This window comes from Cupressus sempervirens, chromosome 10 (assembly GCF_028749045.1).
Source record: "Cupressus sempervirens isolate cs-2001-9-10 chromosome 10, ASM2874904v1, whole genome shotgun sequence".
NCBI classification, from domain to species: Eukaryota; Viridiplantae; Streptophyta; class Pinopsida; order Cupressales; family Cupressaceae; genus Cupressus; species Cupressus sempervirens.
In genome coordinates, this window is record NC_143127.1 from 373,784,034 (window position 1) to 373,805,518 (window position 21,485).

Here is a 21,485-nt window from a genome sequence, read left to right on the forward strand (position 1 = left end):
CTCCCAGAGAAATACATGGATCTTCCACCGAAGTCTCCAGATCTAGAGGTATCACCGCCCATCACTAATCATTTGTGAGAACCTAGCCTTTTGCAGGGAATGGCCCAAGATGGAGGCAAGTATCCATTTTCTTTTACATTGGAGGGGCATTTGTGGAGGAGGAGAATAGGGTTTGGCTTACCAATTACCTCAGTGTTTACAATGCATATATTCATCCTGGGGTAGTATTTGACAATCTGGATGCCCTAAGTTTTTGTACCCCAAATTCAAAGAAGACCTGTAGGGCTAAATCTGGTTTTGAGTTCCCTCCCAACTTTCACGTGGAAAACCCTAATGACATCTCTGAAGTGATTATGGTATTCCCAAAGTAAGGTTTTCTTGGATGTCAGTATGTTTCTAGGTTATTGTAAGTCAGATTGATATCCATGTATCCTTGTCAAAGGTTTTTTAATGGACTCTATTGACATGGTTTTGTCATTTTTAGTTGAAGTTAAGCATTTTGGTTTTGTATGTTATTCTGGGTCAAAGGCGTATGTAGATTATGAAAACTCTTTTATCATGGATATGTAAATAGGCATAATATGATATCAATAATATCTAACATTAATTTTTGTTGGGTGGCTCTGGTTCTATAGTATTCATGAAATGTGTTTTATTGTCTCGTTAATCAATTTTGAAAGGTTCATTTTAATGTAGTTGAGATACTGTGAGTATGGATGGAAGTATGATAGTTTGTTTGATGGATTATTCATGAAATCTTCAATTAGATGATGTATGTTAGTTTTGATTATATTTATAGCTATTTGATTTACTCTAATGGATGTATGTTTTAGAGTGGGTAACTAGCTTCTTATGTTAGAATCTATCCAGTTTGTCAACTTAGATTTAATAATTCTTTATCAAAATTTCTTGGGAAATATGGAGGTTGTCCCTATGATTTTGGTTAAATGAAGGCACTCTATTTTATCTCTAGTTTATCAAAGTTTTGAATGATAAACAAGGATGATTGCCTCATAGCTCTCCTTATCTATTTTTTCACCATTTCCCTCGTATGGTAGATGGCTTTAATATGTAGAATTTGTAGTGTATTGCTCTTAATTTTATGGCACTTTGTTGTCTGTCTCTATCCTTATTTGGTCTTTGGTTTATGTTTCTATTTCTTTGTTTCCAATCCAACTATTTTCTACACTTATTATGCAACTTTTATTATATTTAGTATGGAATCTCTCTATGTTGGTATCTTAAATGTTTGGCATGCAGTTTTGTGGTGCTAGTCCGAGTATGGAAAGAAGGAATTGGTTGATGGATATTTTCAGTCTTGCTTGTTGGAATTTAACAGTCAAATCTTAAATCCATATAATTATCTTGTTTTTATAGTTTTTTTTATCTCTATTCTAGGCTTTTTAATTAAGTTAATATCCTCCTTTATCATCATGTTTTGGTTAGGCTTAATTAGTTTTATTTTCTTGATATATATAGGAGATTATAATTGCATCTATTGATGTCCTATCTTCGTTATTTAATTTGGATCTTATCAATATTGAATTGGTGTTTAATAGAATTTTATCTTAGATTCTATAATATTTATTATTAACCAATTTGATTGTAAGATAGTTAGACAGGGATGATCACATTTGATCTCTACGCATAAATAAAAAGAAAGTATTGGAATCCTTGCCAAGAGGCATTGGTGACTTCAAAGAACTATGTACTTTATTGTCGTTGTAAACAAATATTTACAATGTAATGTATAATTAGGATTTTCTAACTAGGGTATGCCCCTTTTATGTTGTAATAATATAGGACTAAGGTCCCGAGCTAGACTGGAGGTTTTCTTTCCCCGTTCTTTCCTACCAATGCTCATTTGAATGGTGGAATGCTATTGTAATTATTTTATTATTAATGATATATCATCATGGCCTTGGTCATTTAGTAATCAAATAATAATAATAATCAAAATCAAAATCAAAATAATTAAATTTAAGAATAGGTAAATAATTGAGAATCAAAATCAAATAATTTAAAATATAAAATTTTATTATAGAATGAAAAATAATAATGTCTTTTAAAACTTGATTAATGTTAATATTATTAATATTAAATTTTAGTAAAGAGAAATCTTAAAATCAAAATACATACAAAGGAGCCTTATTCCTTTTGACCAATCAAATTAGATATAATTAATTTATAATATGTTTAGTTAAGAAAATTGTATATTTATAGTGTCATTTACAATAAATATTTTTTAAATATTTAAAAATATATATCATTATTAATTTATTATGACAAGAACTAATAATAGAAATTATTTTAAATTTTGTATCATGATAGTAAAATCATGTAATACTTGTTTATATTCTAATTTGATATTAAATTTACAAGAATAATAATCTATTTTATACATCATCACTATCAACATTAATACATAATCCTTCTTATATTTATATCTTTTTATATTTTTACTTATTTATATCTTTATATTTTTTGAACTTTGAATAAATTCTCATTGCTTTCAGTGCTTTTAAACTCTAAATTTTAAACCATTAAAGTGTACAAGATAGTGATTCAACATATTCAAACTATGGGAATGTAGCCCTTTAATGAAGATGGAACAAAAGCCCTCTAACAAAAAATATGGAAAAATAAAAATCCAATAGAATTACATTTAAGTTATTTTAAGGTGGGACCCCTAGCATGACACACTCAAAGACAAAGCTTCGAGTGTGACAATTAAGCAAGGTTAGAAAGAGGCTACATTTTCTCATATGTTGCATATAAAGAAGACAATAGAGGGGTCATTTTTGGGTTGGCTTCATGGATCAATAGGTTTTTCATTAACAAAGGGGAGGATCCTTCTCATAGTTGTATTTGTATCTTTGCCATTCTCAACAGTCAACCCATATGTTTTTTATTTTGTTTGTTTCGGGTTTGCCAAAGAAAGATGTTAGTTATGTGAATGGATGCCCAATCATCTTCCCAGTGTTTATTGGGTTGTCAGAAGTGATTTCAATATGGTGGAACATTCCTCTTTTGTAGTTGGTCTAATTATATAAAATTAAGTAATTAAGAATTTGGTTGTTTTGTCATAACTCCATGGGGGTTATAGATCTTGACTAAAAAAAAATTATAATCATAAACATAGTTGGTATACTTGGTCTACTTGCAGGTTTGGGGAGCATAGAAAACTTGGCTGACTAGACAGATTTATCTCTCCTAATTTTCAAGTAAGTCAAGATTTAGTGGAGAAATATGTGATGGTGGATTATACTACTACTCTTTGAAACCATTTTTCAATTATATGCATTATTGCAAGAGATAATTTTGAGGAAAGAAATTTCTAGTTTCCCTTTATGCTTAATATTTCACATCAAAAGTCACCTCCATGTGTTGATACCTTGGTTGGCATTTGGAAATCTATACCCAAACCAAAAGGTAAATCATATAGGGAGTGGTGCCAGGTTTCTATCTCTCAATGTGTTGATTTTCTATATCCCTTTGCTAAGAGATTTGCATGGTGGCATAAAAGGAAAGAAAAAACTCTTCAAGGTAAAATAGAGTTGAATAAGAAAATGCTCAACTCTAATCCCAATGATAGGTGTGCCCAATCCACAACACAGTCCATTGAATATAGCTCTGTAAGTTTGATATATATAAGGGTCAAGGAGATAGAATTAGAGCTAGATTACAGTGGGTTAAAGAATATAAAAAAGGTTCCAAGTTCTTTAGTTATTTAAATTATAAACACAAGGAGTTCATTGGACCTATTTATGATGATGATAGAAAAGTTACACAAAGTCAGAAGCGATCAAAAGCATGTTTCATGGTTTTTATGAAAACTTCTTTTGAGAGGACCCCCCATTGGCAAGATGCCCAATTAATTTTAGAAGACTATTTAGATGAATTTATTCCTAGAAAAGTGGACCAAAATTATAGTCAATTTATTGATCAAGACCTTTCTATTGATGATCTTGAATATGTTAGAATTCTTTAGAGTAACTGAGAGGGGGGATGAATTAGTTATCCAAGGTCCAAATGTACAAATAAAACTTTTCACAACTTAGTGAACCCATATCCATCAAACATATTCATGCATGCATCCATTAGATCATACAATGCTTAAACTTGTAGGTTACTATCAAATAAACTTTACAAAAATGTAAACATGAAACATAATAAATTCAATAACACATTTGACACAATTATTTTATGTGGAAACCAAATTTGGGAAAAACCATCAATAAGATGCTTCTCATTCTCACTCTTCTAAAGTGATTCCCTATGAAAGGTCGGCCCCATTAAAAGTTACTATACACACTATTAAATGTGACCTAGTTAGAGGATTTCAATCACCGTATTTGGAGTGAGCCTTGTTAGAGAACTTTAGATCATTCACTTGGAATGTCACCTAGTTAAAGGATTTACAAATGACTATTAGGTCAACCTTAATCCAAAGGATTTACCCTAGACTGGTACAATGATTAGAAAGTAACAATAAGGCTTGATCTGATAAAATATTACAACTCACTTGCAGATTATAGATCTTTGTTTCAGTCCTCCATCCTACTTGGCTTTCACACACTCTCAACTCTTTTAGCTTGTTCACCCTTCAAGCATTAAAACTCTTAAGCCTTCTTACTTCGTTTTCCAATACCAATCTCTTATGTTCGATCACTGAATGAAGCAATATCTTAGACCTCTTGTCTAAAATGGTTCTGGAACATGACCAACCTTGCTTCTAACCAGCCATCTCTATAAATAGAAAATTAAGATCTTTTGTCATCCATCCTCTATCATCCATTTTCAAGTTAGGTAGGATTAGGTAGGATTCAATGTATCTACCCATTTTTTCATTTGAGTCCCTTCTAGAAACTTCTTCTTTGATCCTCTTTGAGTTCAACTCAAAATAGTTTATCATGAATTTTGTGTCACCAACTCACCATAGTTATCTTCCACACGCTTCAAAAAGTTCAAGAAAACAAAATATTTGGCTCAAATTTGTCAAATCTATGATTTAACATGACTATTGGCACTCAGCATCAATATGTTGTCACTCAGCTTCCATACGTTTCTTCCACTCTTCATCCACTAGATAACTTGGCAAACACTAAAAATTTACTAGTGCTCAGCATCAACTAAACTTTACTCGACATACACTGAACTTTCATTTTATTCAGCTCCAACTAATTTTTTGCTCAGCTTGCACTAACTTTTCTTGGTGCCTATTGTCCACTCGATCAAGCTTGGCAAACTCAATTCTTCTTACTTGTTCTTCTAGAATTAGTTAGTGTATCCATCCTTTGCAACCTTAAGTAGATAATCAATACCTTATAGCATCATTGTCTTAACTAATCTTTGCACTCCTTTTTCATACCATAACTCAACCTTTCCTCTAGGTTCTCTTGTTATCACATTTGATCAAATCCTCTTCATCAATCAAAAAAATGATAGTACTCAAATTAGTTAGGCAATTGGCTTACAAACAAATATCAGGTTTGACACAGGTGATAAAACAATGATTGAAACACATTCTCATACTTATGTCAATTTGTTTTCAACCTCTTTGGCATTGATGGTAAATCAGTTCGAACAACAATACCAAAAATAAAATAATTCCTTGTATTGAAATATCTCCCTCTATCAGCAGCTTTCATCTTTTGTATAGGTTACAAAATTTTGTTCTGATCAACAGACAATCAACTCATCCTTATGACTCCCTCTTGATCACTCCCTCTTTCTAATATTCAGGTATCTCTATGCTATTCGGTTCTTATATCTCCCTCAGCACTATCTTCCTCTTACTAGGTAGATATATATTCGTTAATTATTTCTCCTTCTATAGTAATCTTCAAGCACACTATCTCCTTTTGAGTAGAAATTCCATGTTTTTTCCTTTGATTGGTACACTATATCCTTTTCTTTTCAGAACTCTATATCTCCCTCTTTGACAAAAATTCCAAAGACTTGTCATCTTAATATGTAGATATGAATATTTTCAATTTCTTCCTCTATCACCTAGCTTGTGACTGATTTGTAGCTCCAGCTCTTTGATTACTTTAAGTAGCTCCTAAAGTAAGATCCACTGCATCAAGTTGTAAGATACAACTTTCAGCTCCAATTGATGTAGGGCACTACTTATGCTTATTAAATAACTTGGATAGGGGTATTCACCCTAGTTTACCTCTTAGATACTCATGGAAATCCTTAGGTAATTCATTTGTGAAGATACCAACTATTTGCTCTTTTGTATTCACATATTTCATCTTCACCTCTTTGTCTTGAACTAGCTCTCTCAAGTAATGATACTTGATTGCAATGTGCTTAGTCTTTGTATGCATCATAGGGTTCTTTTATATATTTATAGAAATTTTATTATTACAATAAAGTATCATAGGTTCAGTGATTCTTCCTTTGTACCTTTGAGTAGTTGTTTGATCCATACAATGTTTATACAATTTACTGCAACAGCAACATAATCAACTTCAATAGTAGATTGAGATATGCAATTTTGTTTCTTGTTGGTCCAGGTAACCAACCTCTTTCCTAACAAAAATGATCCTCCACTTGTGCTCTTTCTGTCATCAATGTTTTCAGCCCAATCAGCATCAGTCTAGGCTCTCAACTCAAACTTCTCATTTTTCTTATAGTATAGACCATAGTCTTCTGTTCCTTTTAGATATCTCATTATTCTCTTAATAGCAATAAATTTATTCTCCCTAGGATTAGCAAAGAATATTGCAACTATGTCAATAGATAATGCAATATCAGGTCTACTATACACTACATATTGTAATTTATCAATCATAGACTTGTACAATGTTTGATTCACCTCAGTTGAATCATCATTTTTTGACAATTGTGTCTTGTAACCATAGATGTGCTTACTAGCTTGGAATCTTCCAATCTAAAAGTTTTCAATATTTCTTTCACATACTTAGATTGAGTGATGTATATACCATATTGCATCTGATATACTTGTAAACCCACAAAGAACTTGATCTCCCCAAACATAGAAATCTCAAATTATTTCTTCATTTCATTTGTAAAATCTTTACATAAGTATCTTGACCACCAAATATGATATCATCAACAAACATTTCAACTAGTAAAATACATTTTCCTTTTTCTGTCTTTAAGTACAAATTATTGTTATCATCAGTCCTCTCAAATCCAATCTTTATAAGATAATTGTGAAACCTTTCATACCATGCTCTTATTGCTTGCTTTAAACCATATAAAGTTGCGTGTATTCTACATATTGTTGAGTTGTCATTTTTCATGATGCTTACAAGAATCCTTTCGAACTCCTCTCTTGAAAAGCCAATCTAGGATCAACTCCAAGGTTTCGGGCGATCTTGCGACCTACTGGAATCCGCTCAATAGAAGATAAATGTGAGTGTTCACAAGGAGACCTTTTCTAGTTTGACCAATTTTGGATAAGATGTTGAATCTACTTGCTATCTTTAAAAAATAACCACACACAAAAAAAAATTATGTTTTCCTATTTTTAATGAATGCACTTTTAACTATGCAACTATATGAATGCCTAAATTAACCAAGTGTTTGTAAAAGCAAATAACAAAGATAAGGTAACAAGAAAATTAAGCAAATGACTTGAAAAGTAAATCCCTAATGGACATAAGCCTTGAAAACAACATGTCTATGAATTAAGCTATTGAAAAAATTGGTAGGTAAACAATGATAATTAGGAGCAGCACTTCCTTAATTCCGCTGATGCAATCGTCGATGAGAATTTAGTAATCATAAGATATTTCAAATTTCATCATATTACAAGGCCATGGAAAGTGCACTCATGCAAGATAAAAAGCCATGTAGGAATGACAGGTGATCCCTTTACCAACTAAGTACATTGGTAGAATTTGTAAATATGCGGCAAACACCAAAACTAAAATATTGCATGATTAAACCAACACAACAAAACTATTGGCTCCATTACACTCGATGAACATACATTCACATAATATAAAACACTCTAACAAGAATAACTATACATAGAGTGTGAACATCAAAAGCATATATTATTGCATCAAAATAACAGCCTAGAATACATATTTAATTCCTCAATTTATAGGAAATATTCTCCTCAATTTGTGTCGAGAGTGGGAGATCTCTTTATTCAAATATATGCTTCTAAACTAATAAAACAAATCTATTTATGTACAAACTAACTCTCTAAATGGTGCTAAGTAGGACTCCACCCTTGTTTATATCATTTAATGGGTGCATGAGCCTTTACATATCTTTTAAAAAAAGAAAGCATGAGAAAATAAAAAGAAGAAAGCCATCAGATGATGTAGGAGTCTCTAGAAAAAAAATTTAAAAGAGACCTAATTTCTTCATTAAAATTGATACTCATATCTAGAAGATAACTGACTATTAATAGTGTTAAACTCATTTAAATGATCTACAATGGATCTTCCTTCTATCATTTTCATATTAAATAAATGCTTCATGAGAAATACCTTGTTTGAAGCGAAGGGCTTTTCATATAATTTCGCTAGGGTTTGCATCAACTCTTTTGTTGTCTTCACTTTTATAGTATTAAATTTCACCGATGGTGCTAGGCATAATCAAATGCTTCCAAGTGACTTTCTGTCCAAAAGATCTTAGTCATCATTTGACATAGATCCCTAATTCTTGGTTTTGCCTTCCAATGGCTTCCATAAATCCTTTTGATAAAGATAGTCTTCCATTTGCATCTTCCATAACTGAAAGTTTTGCTCATTAAACCTGTCAACCCTTAGCTTACCCTCGTCTTCCATTGCTGCCACTCAACCTGAGACTTTCATGTAGAGGATAACTAAAAGAACAACCTTGCTCTGATACCACTTGTTAGGATTAAACCACGGATAGAAATAACAATTACATAAAATAATAAACAATATCAAAAAATAATAGATCACATAGAAAAGAACACAAGACACCAAGGTTTAACGTGATTCACCCAATCCCTAGGCCATGTCCACCAAATAGCAAATCTGATATTATTATGATCTAGTGATTACAACCTAATTACAATTCGTAATCCCTTACAGCTCAATACAGCCGCAAGAACCAATTTTTGCATCACGACACTGAAAACAATCCCTAACCCTAAGCCTTTTATACAAGTATTTTTACCACTTTAGGTTTATAATTAATAATTACATGTCAGCCCAAATCCCAATAAAATAAGGCCAAAAAAAATTGGCAAAGAATTTATGAAGTATGTACAGTACTTTCTGGATCAATCACCATAAACTAACACTACAAGAGCCAATACTTGTGCAACTACACAAAAGGCCAAGGAGAAGACAAGACAAACTGAACAAAGAGGTCAAGAGCAAAAGAGACCAAGAAGAAAGTATGTGGCACAAGTAGAGTCTGATGAAGAGAAAATAGAATTAGATGACAACAACCAATTTAAGGTGGTGAATCATAATCCTCTCTCAGATATTGAAAATTTAAGTGAAAATGTTAGAAATAGTGCAAACTTATTAGGATTTGGTCATGTTGATTTTGATAAATTGGGTAAAGTAGAGAAGAATCAAGTGGAGGAGGCCATATATGCCATGATGGAAAAATTCAAGACAACTCTACTAGAGATTGCCAACTCAATGCCTAAGAGTTTATATGAAAGAGTTGAGCAAAAATGGCACTATTGTCTAAACTTGTAGAAACAAATAAGAGAAACATCTCTAGCCCAAGTGATGCCAGAATTAACAAAGGCATGAATTGCTAAGGCTATGAAGAAGTATGTAGTTAGGTTTGTACCTAAATACAGAGCCTTCAACATTTTTTAGAACAACATTAAAGATGTTGTCAAGAAACTCAAATGTGAAAACTTACTTATGGGTTGACAACAGTAAAGGAAGGAGAAGAAGAACCCATTAAAGTAAAGGATGATGAAGGAGATGATGATAAAGGTGACACAGTTGGAGGAAGAACAAAAATGCAAGAAAATGACAAGGCAACAGTTGAGCCTGAGCAGCCAAAGGAACAGAGTGTGCAAGACACACAATTGTCGAGTGTCAGTCCTCCACATATCACAATTGAGACTACTGAGATAATAAATGTCAAGGATATTTAAGAACTATCATCTCAGAACATCAATCCCCTTACTGAAGATGATTTGAAGAAGATCTTAGATCAGTCTATAATGCAAGTCAAACTTTGTGACAATCCTGTTTTGGTAAGTGTGGATGAGTTACAGAAGTCAGTGACTAATGTTGCAAAGGAAAAGATGAATCCACAAGAACCACCTTCTATCATCCCTCCAGTCACTAATGTACAACCTTTGGTAAAGAACTCATAAGCCATATCAAATAAGTTTGATACAGTTGCCAAGATTGATACTGTTGAGAAGGAGTTAGCAGAAGTACAAGCCATTGCTGCAGGATAGCAAGAAATAGGTTAGATAGACTTATCTACACAAGGACAAGGTGCAAGTAAGGTCATTGTGGTAGAACAGGGAAAGCCTAAAGAGAGTGAGATGACACCACAACTGAAGGAGCAAAATACCATCCAAACCTTGGTAACCTTACCATTATTTGGCACTCCATCAAGTCATACTCTTTAGAAGACGAGCACAGATGCTACACCTCTACAGATCTCAGTGTCAAGCCCAAGTTCATTAAAGGCTGAAGAAGTAATTCAATATGGAGATGTGAGCCTTGATAAAGATATAATTTTACCAAAATTTGATTTTGACATCATGAAAATAGAACAAATGGGCATATTGCAGTAGGCCCTAGCAAAGAAAAAGCATCAGGAAATTCTTAGAAGGGAGCACAGGCAGAAGAAAGCACTTCAAGACATCAAAGACATATTTTTAGATGCATTTAGTCTACCAACTCTAGATGAGACCGAGCCACTAATAGATCAACTAACAAATATAGTAGAGAAGGTCAGTAATGAAGACCTGGATACAAATGCCAAATTACTTGAATAGTTAGAAAAGAAGTTCCAAAAAAAAAAAAAATGAGAAAATATCTGGTGATATAGCACTAACACAAGTTGAATTGGAAACTAAGGTTGAGGATGTGAAGAAGGTTCTTGAGAACATATTTTCATTGTACAAAAAATTATGCAATCCAACACTCTTCACCTAAGAGACCAGAAGTCGCATTCTGAGTCTGGAGAGCCAAATTTTTGCACCAAGTGCAAGACTACCAAAAAATCTAGCATAGAGTGAGAAGCATTTTAGGACATTGCTTCAAACATAGAATCAGTTAGCCATATTGACAGTAGATGAGGCCAACATAAGAGCCAAACTAACTAGCATCCAAGCAACCCTCACCCCCATATGGAAATAATGCATAAGGAGCTAGGCTATGTCGAAACTCTACTGAAGAAATACCCCAATCTTTCTACCTTAGATGGTCTAGTTCACCTTGTTGCCAAGGTTGCAATCCAAATCAAATTATTGGATGTAGCATGTGAGAATTGGGATGCAGCTCTTAAGATGATATTAGATGTCCATAAATATTTTATGGACAAACACACAATCAATGTATAGCCCATTTGACATAAGTGTCAAAAAGGGGGAGATATATATTTTTGGGGAGATATAGAGTGAAGGGGAAGAATGAAATAAGAGAACAATGGGGGAGAACAACAAAAGAGAGAGAAGCATGAAGTCAAAGTGTATCAGTAGAGACACATTTACTCAACATGAGTACCCAATTTTGGATACAAAATAGAGATATCAACTCAGGTGGAGTCATCAAACTTTAAGGTATCTAAGTTATTGCAAAAATTTTGAAATTTTGACGTCTTGTATATATGCCAAGTTGAGATATGTTATGCTTGTAAGATTAAGGATGATAATGTATACTCAAGTGTTTTTGACACTCATGTCAGAGGGAGACATAGTTGATTTCAGATTGGTTTTGACAAGTGTCAACATACTTAAGTTATTTACTTAGTTCATGTCGAACAAGTAACATATGATGAACAAACCATAGACAATGTCAAGTCATAGTGAGTGCCAAGCCATTCATGTGCCGAGTCACTCAAATGTTGAGCAGGCCGTATATGTTGAGTGACATAGGAGTCAAGTAAATAGTGGATGCTAAGCAATGCAAGTGCCGAATCATAGTAGAAATATTAGTACATGTCGAGTATTAGAGACTTCAGATGTCGAGTGACATAGTTTTGACATATTTTTTTGTAATGGCATAAACAACTATCTATACCATTTTTGAGCTGACTTAAGATTGAATTTCAATATTTTGAAGATAAGGACAAATCTCAAGTTGGATTCTCTATGCAATTACATGAAATCAATCAGAAAATGGGAAGGATTAAGCAGCAAAATGGATGAATCTTAGTTATAGATTCATACCTAACCCTAAGTCACTAAGTCTACTTAAGGAGGATGAAACCCTAAACTCTCTACAAATGAATGAGTGTGTAAGGAATTCAAGGAGTGAAGAGAGAAGTTTGCATTTGCAAACAAAGCATTCATGGTGACGTAGAAGTTATGAAGTGAAATAGAATTGTAGAATCAGATAGAGAAGAACAGAGGATAGAGAAGAGTATACAACATAGAGACATCTGATCGATAAGGATCAAGCAGAGAAGTGTTTAGAGGTGATTTATTATTAGGAAAATAAGTACTAACCACAAGATCAAAGCTAAGACATTCTAACATGTGATTTTAGTTAGAATCTCTTAATAGAGTAGTCTTAACAAGTTGTATGAAATCCTTTAACAGGGTGCTTACTTAATTGTGACTTAAAGTCCTTTAGCAAGGCACACTTCTAACAGGGTGTTGAAATCTTCTAACAAGGTGAGACCAAACGGTCTTTGTAAGCCTTTAATAGGGAAGAGCTTTCACAGGGTAGATCATGACTCATGATCTAAACATTGTAACCTTCATTGGATACACTTTATTACTGCAGTAGTGAAGATTTTTGGGTGTCATCCCCACCCTAGTTTTACCTTCTCACTTGAAGGGTTTATGAGTAATCATATATGATGTTATGTGTGTAAATGCTTACATGTTTACATGATTTAGATGTATATGCTTTACATGTTATTTCAGTTTACTTATTGAATGCATGAGATGGATATGTGGTGAAAGTTTTATGGTCCAAATTTAAACTACCGATTCACCCCCCCCCCCCCCCCCCCCACCCCCCCCCCCCCTAAAATTTTTACCTTTCCTATTGTAATTCCAACATAATACCCAAGTCTTCTTATGTTGTTTCATCACTCTTCGATACACATATGTGAGTTGCCTTGCTATCTCTAGCAAATTGAGTCTATCAAATGAATACCTAGGGAGCTTCTTAGGATTTACCATTGTGCCTGCTACCCTTAGGTAAGTGAATGTCTTAAATTGGATGTAGTAGGCACCTATTTCTGCAATTCTTGCTGCTACCTCTATTGACATCCTTTTTGCATAATCACCTTCAATGAATCTGATTATTGCAAAAATGAAAGCATCATTCACAATATGATACTCTATACTTTGATCTGACAATTTCTTCTTCACCAATTGGGGATATACCACATACAGCCAAGCATTAGCATCTTGCATGCTTCCCCTCTTAAAAATCCTTGGGTAATCAGTATTCTTTGTTGCTAATAGATATACCAAGTATGAGGTCATATAGAATCTTGGATCAGTTTTGACAGCCACTACTTGTTCATCCAAATTCTCACTAAGCAATGTAGCCCAGTCAATTGGCATCTTTGTTGTTCTGATGGTTTCGATGAAGTGTACCATCCATATGTTTAAGTGTCCTACTATTGGTAATCCCATGATCCTACTCAAGATTACTATAGAATGTATGATATCATCCTTCATGTAACCTCTTGTCATAACTACTTTTGTAGCTTTTCTTCCCACGAGTGTCCTATCAATCAAATATTACAATTGAATAATTCCTGTAGCTTTTAGTTCATGATCCCTGTACCACCTTTTTTCTTGATGATATGTTAGTCTTATAAACTGATCTACCCTTGGAAGATGGAATACTTTCTTTATATTCTTAGGTCTTAGATCGAGAATGATCTCTCCAATTATGCCTTTGACCACTCTCTCTTCTTAAACCTAATTCTTGGCCAAAGCCATGATCAACACAAAAGATTGTACTAAAATTGAGTGTGAAGTTGTGTTTACTAATCCTGGTCTTATAAGTATAGACACCATTGGGGACCTCTCATTTAGTTTGTTGCATAGAAACAAGAGTGCATTCTAGTCAATATAACCCATTTTTGTATCTTTGATTTTTGAATACGCATTCTAAAAACATGATTTAGATGGTACACTCTGGAACTTGAAAACAATTGTCTTAGGATAGGATGAAGAAGCCATTATATCTACACAAAACAAAAGCATATTAGTTCAGGAGGTGAAAAAATCAATTTTAAACAAACCCTAATTACTAAGAAAACTTACCCAAAAACCCTAAATATGATAAAAATAACTAAAAATCCTATTTCTAGCTTTGTTATACAAATTTTGGCGCACCTTGCGTACCTTGAAGGTGCACTAGGTGTGCCCCTCATACTTTAGAAGCTTTAACGAAAAGGGTGCACACCTTCCAGGGTGCCCAATGTGTGCACCCTTACAATGCAAAAATACTAAGTGGACTAACAATAGGGTGTGCACCTTACACATCTTGTGGGATGTGCAATGTGTGTACCCTAATCTCTTGAAGGTTTTGCCTCTGGGTTTACAAAGATGGAGCAATGTAAGGTGTACATATGCACACCTTGCAATTAGATGAGATCTTTTTTAGTGACTAAAGGTATATTGTTTAGATTTTCTTTTCTGAATGAAATAAAGGTGTGCATCTTGCGCACCTTGGATAGGTGCACACCTTTATGCTTTTAAACTTATTGCTTGTATGTGCAAGTTGAGGGTTATAGTGCACCTGTGTGGGTGTGGAGGTGCATTATCGAAGTCTTGAAACATGAAGTGTGAGTGTGGAAGAGGAGAGGAGTCTCAGGCTTATATAGGCTCAGATGGAGCACACCTTTTGGAGGTGCGCCTATGCGCAAGTGTGCACTTCCAAGAGGAAGTGCTCAGCACTAGTGCACCCCTTAACTATAAAAATCACACTTTCCACTAGAAATCTTTGATCTTGGGATCTAGGTTTCTCTGGCAGAAGGTCAGCCTAGTCATGGACTCTGTACAGAGCCCTAAAAAGACTCAAACCTTGGATTAGGGGTCTGGAAAAGCAAAAATTAAACTAGGGGGTCCCCATTTCTAAGAGAAATGGGGCATGTGTTGTGAAAACCACAACAAATAGCCCCAACAAAAAGGAAGAAGTGACAAAGGCATTTCTTCACCAACAAACATCCTTTGAAAATGTATCAACCAACAACTGAGTTTGAACATTTTGAATAGCTTTCAAGTCCCTTGGTAGTCAAAACTTCAGAATCCCAAATCTTCAAGCTCAATACGTGCTCAGTGTGTTCATTCCCTTTGACGTTTCAAGGTGCAAACTTGTCAGCAGTCTTTACTAACTAGGAAACAATCTTTTTCTCTATTGATCCTTGCATCTAGAATCTCCATAGGTCATGTGTATCAATCCATATCTAACCAAATGAGAGAAATCATTCATGAGGGCTCTTGATGGGTTATCATTTTTGCATTTCAAGTTCTAAATAATCTTTTGAGTTCCACTTTACAAAGCTCGCATGTCTCCACTTGATTCTTCCATGAAGCAATTGGTGAGATATTAGGTAGCAATTTTGGAGTGCATATCTCTATTTTCAAAAAAATTTCTCAGACTTTTTTCAAAATCTTTTATTCTTAACACCATATTTTCCTTTTTTGTTTTCTTTTTGTACCCTGACCATGCTTAGGCTATGTAGCCAAGGCATTAGTGCCATTTCTTAGATTATTATTTACTTTCATAACCACCTACGTTCCTCTTTTATGAACTTTTAGAAAGACTCTCACGCCAAAAAATGATGTTAGCAATTCCTTGAAAAGATCCTTTGTTTGAACAAGTAAACTTTAGACTGTCCCTTGTTATTATCAACCTTGATTCAAAAGCACTGAGATAATCAATTCTTTAAATTTACAAAGTGTTGAGAACTATCAATCTATAATCCTTATTTCAAGTCTGTAAGTCCTTTATGACTGCAAGTAGCATCCTCATCCAGTTGTTAAAAGATACATATTATCTAAATTTTTTGGCAAGAATACCTCTTCTGTCAGGTCAAAACCATAAGGAGTGATTTGTGAAATATGTCAAGGCAGAACACAAAGATTCTTGATGTAGACCATTCACAGAAAGAAAGGACTCCAGAGAGGAGCAATAAGGGAAAGGGTCTAGTAGAAAAAACCCCCTCTTCATCTAAGTCTCCAATAGAAACTACTCCAAGATGGTTGAATAAAGAGGTGATGGTTAGGAATAAGAGGCAATTGTATTGTAGTGAGGAGGAGGGAACGAAATAACTAGTTGAAGCCCTAAAGAAACTTGAGCTATCTGTAGGTGATGCGTGAACATTGGCCTTTATTATGAGGAATCAAAATCAGGACTTGTTTGCTCATGTTGCCATCCCTCCTCTACATGCAAACACTAAAGATCTAAGCACAGAAGATTATCAGATTAAAGAGGTCTTGCTGGGAAAGCCAGCTATAGACACAGCTAAATTGATGGTCACCATAGGAATAAAACAAGTTTTAACCACTTGGAAAAAGATGAGTTTGAATTTTTGAGACTCCAAAAAATAGAATGAAATCATAAGGGGATTTCTACATGATTTAGTCTGTCCTATTGGCCCAGATAATCTGGAGGCCACTCTTGAAGCAACTTTAGAGAAGAAAGATAAAGAGGGGGCAGTTATATAGGTGGCTCCATTTTTGAAGGTTCATCAGTTATGGAGAGAAAGTTTCAAGAAAAAGGGTGTGTAGATAATACAAGGGAACCTTAAGTTATTGCACAATATGCAAAATAATGCAGAGAAACGGGTTGCTATTTTAAACCAGGATTTTGGATTAATGGATGAGGTACATACCTAAGGAAATGGCCTTCGAGCGTTGCAGTCAATAAAAGGTCAAAGGTATCATATACTGATGGATGTATATACAGGGGATGAGTTAGATAAGATAGATGATTGGATTGAGAAAATTGCAGATGGTAATAAAGTAATGGAGACATTACATGTAGATATTCATAAGCTCAAGGATCAAACCCAAGACCAAATTTTGGAAGCAGAGAAGTATTATAGTGATGTGTATCTTGACATTATTGAAGATGAGTCAAGAGATACTCATGCCGGTACAAACAGTTGTCGAACAGTTCTAAACAATCCTTGAAGAAGCTTCGACTGATAAAGAAATTAGACAAGCATCTAAGTCAGAGGAGGCATTGCTAGAATTGGATGTAAAACTGGAAGACTTTACAGAGACTCATATAGAAATGAGAAACTATCGACAAATAGTAAAAGATAAGTATGATACTTTGGATTTACTGGATGCAACCCAAGTGATGAAGATCGTAGAGAAATTCAAGAGAAAACATCTGAACATAGCTCTATGTGAAGGGAAACAAAATCCAGAAACTAAAATTTCAATTTTGACACTTAGAGTTGATCCCAAATTATCTTTTTAAAAGAGGAGCTCAAAAGGATTCATGTCGTTAAGCATCATGCAAAAAAATAGCTCAACACATACTATGTTTTTGTTGTTAGCATCAACAAATCCTTCTAAGTGTTCTACATACACATCATATTCCAATATGCCATTCAAAAATGCAAATTTAACATTCATTTGATAAACTTTGAAATCTTTGTATGTAGAGTAAGCAAACAGAGTTCTTACTCTTTCCAATCTTGCAACAAGGGAAAATGTTTCTCCATAGTCCATCCCTTCTTGTGCATAACCTTTGCAGACTAATGTTGCCTTATTCCTTGTGACTTTCATCATTTTCATCTAACTTGTTTCTATACACCCACTTGGTGCCAATCACATTCCTATCGTTTGGTCTAATCACTTGAGTCCATGTCTTGTTCTTTTCAATCTATTCAATCTCTTCTTTCATGGTTTTTCTCCAATCCTCATCTTCTAAGGCATCTTTCACTATTTTAGATTCATACATGTTAAACAAACATGTATCACTTCTTAGCTTGTTTCTTATCATTGGTCTTGCATCTTTATCTCTAATAATTTGTGCAACAGAGTGATGTCATTTGACATATTTTGACAATCTTGGTTTTGCTCCATTTTCCTCATTTAGTCTATCAACTTTTAAATCACTATGTACTTCTCTATTAGGTATTTCAACATCTTTTTCATGTACATTTATCTCAAAATCAAAATGTGCCTCAACTTCAGTCTATAACTCAACACCTAGTTGTAGCTCAATTCCTAAATGCAACTTAAAATTCATTATATGTGACTCAAAAATCACTAAAACTTGTTGATTTACAACATCTTCATCAACAAGCATACCTTCATAAAAGTAGATAAAAGATTTGTATTCCTCTAATTTATTCATAGGTTCAACCTCATATACCTCTATACATTCATCAAATTTCACATTTGCACTTTCCACAACTTTGTTAGTGTTAGTATTTATAAACACTTATAAACTTTACTTCTTATGGAATAGCCAAAGAATATACCTTCTTCACTTTTGACATCTAATTTATCATTTCTAAAATCTTTGAAAATACAACACTTGCTTCCAAATACCTTAAAATACAACCCATATAACACCCACATCAACAATCATGTGCCTTGCTTTTTCCTAACACAATCACAAAAGTATACCAACACAACATCATATTTGAATATGTGAATATGAAAAATTGTTTTTAATAATAGAATTGACAAATAAGCATTTAAAGTACTTCAAAATTTCCAAATAGAAAATTTGGAAAGCATGTAGTTAGGGTCAGCACATACTTACTCTCCCCTTAATCTATTCTTTCAACCCTCAATACACACTAATTTTTAAAGCCAAGCATGCTAAAAACAATCAAACCCCACACCCAAAAACACATTCCATAAAAATAAGAAATACAATTCAGCTTTATAAGGACAAACAGAAATTTTGGCTTAGCCCTGCACAACATTAGAGCTTGTGCAACATACAAAGAATTTGTATTAAGTCTTCAAAACACTAGCTTTGGAAATCTCAAAATAAAACAATTGTTTTTAAAGTATTAAGAATATTCTTCACAACACTCCTTTGGAAATCATAAGCTAATGCTCAAACTCAACTTTTGACCTAGAGGACTTTCAATGTAATATTTCCCATTAATAGTCATCTCACATTCATGCAACCTTCCCCATCTTGCCCCATCTAGACCCACACTAAATCCATTAAGCATGTTTTTTGGTTTTACTTTCATTTTAAACATTTGTGGCATTCTATCTTCACAACCCTCCCTCCTCTTTTTTCTTTTGAATGGCCTTGGAAAAGGACTCTTAGGGTCCTCTAAGGACCATAATTTGATTTTACATACCTACAAGTTATAATCAAATATATATAGAATTTCAAATATTTGGTGTTATCTCTAACACTACTACCATATCTCCATTGAGCTTCATATGATTTGTTCAAATTTGAGTCTACATATTGCCCAAAACCAATCCTCAATAGGCCCTAATTCAAATCTTCCTATGACTCTAGATAATATGCAAGTTCCAATCTAAATGTTTAAATCTTTATTCTACTTTCTGAGCACCCTTGGAAAGACATGTTGCTAATGCTTCTTCCATGATCTTTTTCCAAAAATGGTTTTGGTTCCAATCTAAATGTTTAAATCTTTATTAGACTTTCCAAGCACCCTTGGAAGGACATGTTGCTAATGCTTCCTCCATGATCTTATTCCAAAAATGGTTTTCCTAGGCTAATCGTTTTCCAAATTCTTTCTCAACAACATTAGAGATGACTAGTTAATTTTCAGCAGCAATTTATTTTACTCACTATAATCAAATTGTTAATGTGGATATTGATGTGGACTTTGCCTAAGAGTTGTTCAATATGCCCTTCATATTGTAACTTTTATTTGCAAATCTACAATAATGATGCAGTGCAAGGCAAGAGCATCCCCAAAGGAGATGTCCTAGCACCCTACTATAAAACCACGCAGCAAAAACACAATAATAGGAAGCAATAACACGAGATCTGATACCAAATCACAATAATATATTCATAAAATATAACTAATTACATGCAATGTGTTGGATTGTAAGGCCTTCCCAGTTACAACCAAATACAAAGCAAGTAATAGTTCTGCAAGATCCCTCAAGATCCAATCCCAAACCCTAGCTAGTCCAAATCCACACTCTGGTAGAAACCCACAAGGGAGATCTTAACTTGTGCTTGCAAGACCACCAAGCTATCTCCTTATTTTCCAAGCCTCAGCTACTAACTCTGCTCCAACTTCATCCAAGTGTAAACTGCCTCACATTTGGTGCTCTGTTCACAAACTTAGGAAAACTCGCTCTTCAACTACTTCCCACACCCACTCCTCTTCTAAGTGAATGAATAATGACTAAAGCCTTCCCCACAACCCCTACTTATACCAATCTAAGCCAAAAGTCGACCCAAAACACAAATTAAATGCAAATACATAAATTAAATGCCAAAGTCAACCTCCTACAACAATTAAATTTCCAAAATCAATGTCTTAGTAAAATTGCAATATCTCCTAGCTCCGAATGAATTAGAACTCGAGCTTCGAATCGTAGGAAGAAGTCTAGACCCTCTTCAATCTCTGAAAGTTTCCTCCTTTAACTCATTGTGAAAAATTAGTTATACAGCCTGAAACAAACACCAAATTCTCAAACCATGCCAAGCTCCCAAGACCATACTGAGCTGCATAGACCATGTCAAGCTCCCTAGACCATGCCGAGCTCCATAGACCATGCTGAGCTCCAATCCTTCTTTGACCGAGTACCAGTCCAGACACCCTCCAAAGCAATTACTGAGCCTCCTCCCATGAACTCCAAAGTAGTCACCAAGTAAATCCAAGATGCTCCATCAAAATCCCCAAGTAAATAGAAAAGTATGTCCCACACTTTGATGCCCAAAGAAAGAGCAACAATCAACTTCATCTTCACCAAAGGCTTCCACTCCAACAAGGATAAGAAAACCAATTTGCACATCATCCGCATCCACATCATTCTGTCAAAACCAAAATCTCATCCAACCAATCATCATGCTTACTCCTAGGAACAAACTGAACATAATGCTTCATCAACAAACCCCCATCCATACCAACAGCAACCAACTCCACATCAATGACAATATGAAGATCTCCATCAACACATGCTAAACTCTCAACACCAATCATCTCATTGCTCAAAACAAGATGCTCTGCAACACACCCACCACAAATAGCAACCAAATCATCCACAACCAAGCACTCTACAAGTTCTATATCAAACTCCACATTCTGATCAACAAAACCAACCTCCTCCACCTCAACCTTGTTATGCCATCTTCTCTCGTGAACAAGTCTCTTAACCAACCAAACAACTCTCTTTCCAATCGGTAGACTCCAAC